Genomic DNA, 9,456 nt, shown 5'->3' on the forward strand with positions numbered 1-9,456 from the left:
TGACCTATTATTGTCACGGCGTCTTTCATCGGGGTTGCCCTCCCGGCGCTCTTCTTTTTCGAGTGCTCGGCCTCGTTGGGGCCTAACCACGTCTTGTGATAGTCTTCTACTTTGATGGCCTGGTCGGCCATTTTCCTGGCGGCATCCAAGCCCAGGCCTCCGCACTTGATGAGCTCATTTTTCAAATCTCCCCTTGGGAGGCCCTTCATCAGCGCGAAGGCCGCCAGTTCGGGATTAATTTCTCGAATCTGTTGGACCTTTCCGTCGAACCTCTTCATGTAGCTTCGTAGAGACTCGCCCCCCTCCTGTTTGATAGTTAGGAGGTCCGATGTCTCCACGGCCCTTCTCTTGTTGCAAGAGTACTGGGCTAAAAAGGCGTCCCTTAGGTCGGCGTAGTAGTACACCGAGCCGTCGGGAAGCCCCTTGTACCAACTTTGAGCCATCCCATGCAACGTTGTTGGGAAAACTCGGCACCACACTTCATCGGGCTGCTCCCATACCGACATGTGAGACTCGAAAGCCTCAGCGTGGTCGGCTGGATCGCCTTCCCCTTTGTATGATATGGGCGGCAACTTGAGCTTAGTTGGCACCTGGACTTCTAGGACGTAGGCGCTGAGGGGTCTCGATCACATCCGGATGGCACGTGGCGATCGGCTCCTCGCATTCCTAACCCGGCTCCTCTCCTCGTAGCGGGAGGGGCTCCTTCTTCGACTTGGACTTCTTCTCCAACTCGCCGAGTCGGACTCCTCGGCTCCTTTGGGGTATGCCTCGTTCGTGTTGCGGGGACGCCGTCCTCCCACGAGTACGGGAAGGACTTAGGTCTACCACGCCCACTTTGGGCTCCTCGGCGACTTTTCGGGTCGGCTTCTCCTAGTGCTCCGTTCAAATTTCTCGGAGTCACATTTTGGGCCCTGGTCTCTGGGAGTTTCCGCCGCTCTTGTCGGCGTGACGGTGTGAGCGGACGTATTACTAATTAGGTCCGGGACCATTTTCGGCTTGCTATGTCAACCACATGCCCCATGATGGTGACTGGTTGGTGGCGGCGCGGCGTGTCTGGTATTATCGGCATCTCGAACTCCGGTTGGATTACCCGCCGGTGGAGGGGCCGCACGACTCGAATTGTTGAAGGTATCATCTTGGTGGAACGCGGTTTCGTCGGTCACGACTGCGTCTTGTTGTTTCGACATCTTCTCAGCTTTTTGGGTGGGTTTTTGTTTTGTGTTTTTAAGGGATTTTATTAGCTTTTAGTATGCGTCCCCACGACGGACGGCGCCAATTGTTCCGGGTGTAATTCCGAGCAAGTATAGTTACCACCGTGGCTTGTTGAATGATGTCTTGAGTTGGATTCTCCCTTGGTCTTAATCGTTCCTCTCGGCCTCTCCTGCAACGATGAACGATGAGGCGAGGGCTTGGCTTTGAGCCAAGCGTACCCACTCCGACGCCCAAGTCAGTAAACTTAGATGTATAAGTTGTATGCTAATTGGCTAGGAATATATTGTAGAGAGATAAGGAAGATTATACCAGATGAATAGTGTACTTAGGTCAAGTTGTGTATTTCTGGATTGGATGGGATCCTTTCCTCAATGAAGGTTGAGGAGTATTTATAGACTTCACCTTTTGTCACGTAGTGGCCAAGTGGCCAAGTGGCTAGCGGTGGAAAGATCGATCTACCCCTCGGCCGAGGGACTCAGGCTGGCCGGCGGGCCCCGGTGACCCGCCGAGGGGTCTTGGATATGAGTACGCGGATATGTATCCATTTGGCAGGTTGTCATGTCGGGCGGGACCTGTGTTGGCAGCCGATGGGCGCATCGGCTAGGCTGTCTAAGTCGTTGACTTGCTGTGGACATCTTTGACCTTGCTCAATATGTTGACTTGGTCAGCGGTGCAGAATATGCCCCATCAACTATGATTGGTAAATGTAAGATTTTAGCCTTTAGAAGTTAATATCAGAGTATGGGAGTAGAGTAAGGATCATCTCCATTATCTCAAAAGAAATGAAGGCTTATTACCTTATCTTTTAATGATCCGGTTCGAATTCTAGATAGATCGGTAGTTGTAAATACACTTGAGTAGGAAAAGGTAAACGAATGAAAATAAGAAATACTATAATTTAATATGGGTGTATTATAGAGGAAATGAAGAGAAAGAAATGAATACGATCCAAATTGCGAGTATGGAGTATAATTTTAGGAAGTCATCCATTCAGATTATTATTTGTTTATTCTACTTTCAATGTGTATTCATTTATTTATCTTTTTATATTGGCAACGGTTTTGATAGATAATTTGATCATGCACATAAATTATTGTTCACTTATCACCTCTTTGTGACAAAAATAAAGGTAAACGAATGACCAAAATAGAGAAGTACTTTATCCTCCTTAGTCATTCAACAACTTTATGTTTTATTTTGTTCAATTCTAACTAATAATAATAGTTTTTCAATTTTTTTTTCAATTTTTTTTCGTAAACATGTTCTATTTTGTGGATCGGGGGAGTATAAGGTTAATGTTGTTAAGATATATGGTTATATGCGACTATGTGAGGGAGAATGTGAAAAAACAACTCATCCATGATAAAGACATACTCCCTCCCAGTCACTATAATGTTCTCTCTTTTCCGAAATGGATTATTCAACTAATGTTCCCCTTTTTATTTTTAGAAACTTTTACTCTTATTTTATTCATTCCTCTCTCTTATCACCAAACTCTACACAACTCTTTTACTCTTATTTTATTACTTTCCTTTATGTTTTGGCCCCACAATTCTTTATTTAACTACTAATAATTCATCCCTCTCTCTTATCACCAACCCCACACAACTCTTTTACTCCTATTTTAATACTTTTCCTTAAGTATTGTGCTCATATCAAATGGGAACAATATAGTGACTGGGAGGGAGTATGTGATATGCATGTGAGTAGAAGTGATAAAGTGCACGAGTCGACCCGCCCAACCCACGTCGGATTGACAAAAACAAGGTCAGCTAGCCCTCATATGACCTAGTGCGACCTGCCCAACCTTCTGGGTTGGTTCAGGGTTCAGGACCTCTGGTCGCTGACCCTTTAAAAAAAATATGACAGTTGGACCAAGCCCGTGTCCTGGCCCGGCTCCCAAGGATTGGTTCAGGGTCGACCATTCCTTGAACCGGTCTGGCCGACATGCTTGCTCCACCACCAAAGGTCGGTTCAGTGTTGAGGAAGTTGAGACCGGCCAATGTGTGGATATGGCCTAAGCCTAATAACGAAATTTAACACATTAGTATTATACTATAAGATAATAAGACTTAGTCAGTCCTCCCTGATTAATAGTGGATTAGTGATTCTTTTTCTTTTTCAATTCTTCCATTAATACTCTTAAATACTCCATTTGTCCCTTTGTTTGCCTTTGGTTCAGAAGAAAAAAGAAGAGTGTCATTTGTAGATATAATTGTTAGATGACAAGTACATCAAATATAGGTGGATAATTAAATAACTCATGAAAAATATTCTCAAGTTAAAAAAGTAATCGATGAGTGAAATAACTAAAAAAAAGGTAAATAAATAATCAGAACGAAGGGAGTAGTTGGCTTCAACCATCTATGCTACATTGCTACTTGTTGATTAGTGTCTTGTTAAGATTGGTTTAGAATAAAGGAAAAAAGAAAAAGGGCGGGCAGGCAGGCGCCGCAGAGCACAGGTAAGATACGGGCCCAGGGGCTAACTGTCCAGCCCTTCGTGCGCGCTCTTTCTTTTCCCTTTTGATTGATGATTAACTGATTGATTACTGGATCGCACGAATTTGCTAAACCCACCACATGCCCATTTGGCCCCTACGTCCCTACCCCCCTATCGATTTTCTTAGATACATTCCTATGCTATATTATTATCAACTTTGTTTTGTCAAATGCTTAAACTTCATAAATAAAGTAATGATTAAAAATGTTTACTAAAAATAGATTCATGTATGTTCTTTTTATTTTATTTTTCCTTTTGTGTGTGACTAAAACTAACGAGTCGATTAAGCGGCTAATATGACTTTTATAATGTTAGAGACGAATAAAACCCACAACAAAAATGTCTAGTTCATTGTAAAAAATAAGGATGATATACATCTTAAATATTGTTCTATTATTTTAGAGCTTACTTGAACTCGTTTTGTTGTAAATTTCTTTTGTTAAGTTAATAATTACATTATGAATTTCCTAAAAATAGAACCAATTTCTATATACTATAGTGAAGTATATCACATCAAAATGTTTTATTCTATTTAGATTTTACATTTTAAGAAATATTTTTGGTTTCAGTTATTCAACTGCTCGAGAATACGATGGCCTAATCTCGTTAACCCGACTCCTCTCTATACTAGGTCATTGATGTGTGATTGAGCTATGTTTGGAAAGTTGATAGTATAAAGTAACATGTTTTAGACCTTGTTCTTTCTGACTTAATCTCAGGTCATTTTAGTTCAGCTGAGCTCTATTAAGTTTACTTCTGTTCAACTCATCTCTACACAAAATTAACTCTTACTTTAACTGCATTCATTCCACCTCATCTCCATTCAGTTAAGTTCAACTTCATTCAATACAGTTCAGCTCGTGTCAACCGAAATGATCAGGGCCTTAGTGCTTGCTACATTTTAGTTTGAGAAATTAATTGTAAACTCTTTATTTATACAAGACTTTCAATGAAACTACAAGTTTATAGGTTCGTCAAAAGCTAATTATCCCATTTCTTTTTTTAAAAATGAAACTAAATTGGCTTTATCCAACTACCATAGCTAAATAAGATGCTCTTCTTGTAAACAAACCAAGTGACTAACTTCTCCCTTGTAATCTGACCCACACGCCCATGTGCAAGGATGCCCTTCTTTGGCATTTGTCCCTCCTTGTTTTTCTCTCTTTTCAATTTCATAATTTATGTTATTATCATGGATTATACTTTTTTCTTTTGATGTGATTCTATATTAATATTATTAATTAATAAAGTCAAGCATAGTTTAGTTAGTAATGCTAGGATTTAATTTATGATTATTGTTTCACTAACCACTTGTATTCATACGAAGAATATGACATTGTGTCCATTGAAAAGGATAGAAGTGGTACTAATAAGGACAAGTGCAAACACTTTTAATTGAGGGAGCCCTCACTTGAATTATTGGTATAATCCTTTAATCTAGACTAGATTAATAAAATAGACAAAATAAAAATGTAATAACATTAAAGACTTAATCCAAAATAAGTTAGAGTTATGAACAGCGGGTCACCTGGTATGTATCATCCTCAAAAAACTTTCAATGCTAAATTATATGCATGCAATACAAATATACAATAAAAGACCTCGAGTCCAGAAAAAGGGAGAGTGAATCATGCTTTGAGTAACATGTGAGAAATAAGTTAGTTTTATTGTATTTCTTTTTCTTTTCCATCACTTTCAATTCATAATATTATATACATATTATGCCATTTGACGGTATTATAACTACCTTTTTAACTAGCTAGTCAAATAAATTTAACATAATCAGTTGATTTATCAGCTCCCAACTTTCGATTAACTTTTTAGCTAGCTTATCACTTATAAGGCTATCTTTATCCCAAACAAAATGAGTCTTAAGATTTTATAATTTATATCTAAGACTCAATTTGACATTCACATTTTCCCACTTCATCGAGACTCATGCTTGAACTCCCCCACTCACATTTTCCTATTTACAAGTTTAAATTAAGTCTACATTTTCAAAATCCAACTTGAGATCTTGCAGTAGTAATCCCAATTATTCTCCTCAGACTTGCATGAGTTTTGTCTCAGACCCAAACTAGGTATAATAATCTAAATTTTTAGCTAGCTTTTAAGCTACTTTTGTCAAATAGAGTCTTAAATTATTTGCTGATTTTTTTTTTTATCAACTTAGTTTTACTATATGAACTTATTTCGGAATTCGGAGTATGTACGTGTTATACAAACATATTAGGACTTATAACTAGTTGGAAAGCCCGTGCGATGCACGGGGCTCCTATTAGGATTATCTATAAAAATATATTCTTAAGTTAACAAAAAAGTCCAACTATTTTGAATCATTGATGAAAAAAAAAATTCATGGTTGGTAGTTGATTGATGAATTATTAGTGTTTTTACCGTAAAAATTTGACATTCAATAATACTTATAACATCAAGTGATAGTTATAATATGTACTTTGCTTTTCATTGTCGCAAGCACAACTGTTTTTAATTCAATAAAAAACGCTCTCTCGGTAAACATGATGCAGCTAACCAAAATGAATCCTCAATAACGGAAACAGACCTTTATGAGTCTTGTAAATTATTTTAACCTACAACAACTACGTAAAACTGAATGATGTTACGTAAAACAACAATTATCATAATTATATATAGTGTGTTCAAAGAAAATGTTAGATCTCTTAAACATAATTTTACCTTGATTATATATTTACAATTAAGACTATTTGCTCCTTATAAACTTCTCGCAATATTAAATCCAAACTGAATTCCAATGAAATTATTAGTCTCTAAACAACAATAAAAAATATCAGTGATTCTATTGCATAGAATGCACGGGGCAACATCATTTATTAGTTTTATGACATCGTTTAAAATCGTTGAGTTACCAAGTTAGTATTTTATGGCAACGCTGAAACGTTGGTTTATGTACCATGGTCTGGTAATAAAAAAACTATTAAATTTAACAAAAAGTCAAACCATGCTGAAAATGAGAGTAAACAAAATTTCGGGAGTTGATTTAGATGAGGAGTGATTAATCATCAGTTCCCCTCACAAAAACGCAACAAAAATGTTGGCATTTAGTATTGACTATATCAATTGTATAACATTCACAAATATAATTGGATTGTAGAGTTATTATTCTTATAATCTCACGAATCATCGGATTTTAACAGAAATAGTCTTTGACTAATTACAATTAAGACTACTTGTCCTTAAAAGCTTTATGCAAAATATATAATACGACACGACATAATTTGATAAATTTGTGAAAACTTCTTTGTAAATAATGTCCTTCGTTTGGCCTTGATACATTTGGTCTTTATCACGATGAGAACCTTAATCCATTGGATGGCGTTGTTATTGACGCTTCTAAATGATCAAGTGATTGTCCCTAACTCTTATTTATTGTCTAGCGTAGCATAGCCTCAATGTATATTGTCTCCGCTTAAGAGCGAAAGGAATCTTTGTATCCGAGGAAGTCATTCTTATGCTCGGTTCAGTACCTTTTGCCAACTTTGGAACCCGTAATTATCTTCCTTTTTATTTCAAATTTCGAAAGGCGATTGATAATAAGACAATGTCTCTTTAGATAGTCCTCTTACAGAGTTGATGTTCCTCAACAATAGAACTGACATACCACATTTGGTAGAACATACCATTATGAGTTATGTTAAAAAATTCATCATGTATACTCCCTTTCCTTCTTAATAAACATATTTCCCATTGCTTCTCAAAGGTCAAACGTCGTTTATAACTTTGACCATTAATATGTCAAAAATCATGGTCAAAGAAATGTATTGACGACTCTGCAAAAGTAATACTACATAAGATCATTACGAAGAGGATGACGTACATTTAGTGTGAAATTCCTAAAAGATAATTAATTTTGCTCCCAAAGTGTAACGGGACTAAAATACACTACCAAGTCTCGAATAATAGGAAAAAAAATGACTCCTAAAAGCAAGGATGTCATACAGGGGAGGGGACAGGACCAATGTAGGTTTTCTCATACCCATATTAATTAGAAAAATTACATGCCCTTAGTTGTCACAAGTAAAAACTTTCAAAATCATAGATCAATTTGTGTAGATCTTAAAATAGTTTGTTCCATATAAATGTTATATTCTCACTTATTCTATATTTTTCAAATATTTCTGATATTTTATTTACCCATGTCTATCTAATACCCACAGTTGACATGATTTAAAATTCAGTTTCAGTCTGAAAATTTATTTATATTCGCTGGATCCAAGACAAAAAAAGATATAATTGGACAATTGTGATAGATTTTTCTTTTGATCAAATTTGTTTTTTGTTTTTTTTTTTGTTTTCTTATTGTAGAGCTAACAACTTTCTTATATGAAACGCTATTTATTTTGAATCAATTGCTTATTTATTATATTTCTCATGAGTATGATATATACGTACTTTGTATTACAGTGTCTCATTGCTAATATTTATTCTGTACCAATAGCTATTTATTATATTAATCAAGTTTATAAAATTAAAAATGGAATATGAGATTAACTTATAACAATAGGTTCAAATGTAAGTAAACATGGGGAAAACAAATATCAAAAAGAAATTAATTTGATATTATGAAGGTCAAGAGATCATGAAATTAAAAATCTCATATTTAGGCCCTGTTTCGAAAAAAAAAAAAGCTTAAATTTATCTTACCAAAATTTCATTTATCTTTTTTGTTGTAAGTTTTTGGTGGATAAATTATTTACCAAAATAAGCAAAGCATATGAGAAATAAACTACCTGTTTTTTTCCTTTAATACTTCAATTTATAATATTAAATATGGAGTACTTACTATCTCCTGCCATATTATAAAAAAAAAAAAAAAAAAAAAAAAAAAAAAAAAAACTATCTTTCGGTTAGTTTAAAACGCAGTTTTTATTTAATCGGTTAACTGATAGGTTTCGAATTTTCAGTTAACTTTTAAGCTCGTTTTTTAGGTTTCAGTTAATTTTTATAATGAAATATGAGATATAGTATATGAATAATGTGTATGACATTAATATACCATATAATTAGTTACTATTTCATTAGTGTATTTTGAGTATGTAGCACCTACTATTTCGTAATGGTTAGATTACTTGGATATATGCTGGGGTATATATGAAATTTTGTAGTAGATGAAATTAGGTGATACTACTAATGCGTGAGTCTAGAACCGATCATCAATTCATCATATGAATAACACTATGAGTTGTTTCCATTGTTACACAAAAGCTTTGAGTTGTTTAAACATCCAAATTCTACTTCAGTTTTTCTCGGTTTTATTCCTCCATCTAATTATCTCCACATCCTTATACAAAGTAAATTAGTTAAACAAAAATAGTACTCCCTCCAAATTTTTAATGTTCTTCCCATTTTATTAAAATACTAATCACATATAATAGAGATATGGGAAGAACATATATAAAGGGATCGAGTAACATATATAGATTAGTGAAATGTTTTATGTATTGATAACTTGAATGTATATAGAGGCATTTATGTTTATGATTTCTATACACACATTCAAATGATTATTAAGTGATTACAATTTGATGAAATTGTATTTTATACTTCGTGTAACTACGTAAGATTACACTACATCATCTTAATATAACACTTTAATAAAATAAATTCATCTTTTATCCGTCAGCTTCTTGAATTTTGATGCGAGAATACAAATTAAAAATATATATGAGACCATAAGTGGGGGAAAATAAATACGATAACTTG

Source organism: Silene latifolia, chromosome 6 (genome assembly GCF_048544455.1).
Source record: "Silene latifolia isolate original U9 population chromosome 6, ASM4854445v1, whole genome shotgun sequence".
Classification (NCBI taxonomy): domain Eukaryota; kingdom Viridiplantae; phylum Streptophyta; class Magnoliopsida; order Caryophyllales; family Caryophyllaceae; genus Silene; species Silene latifolia.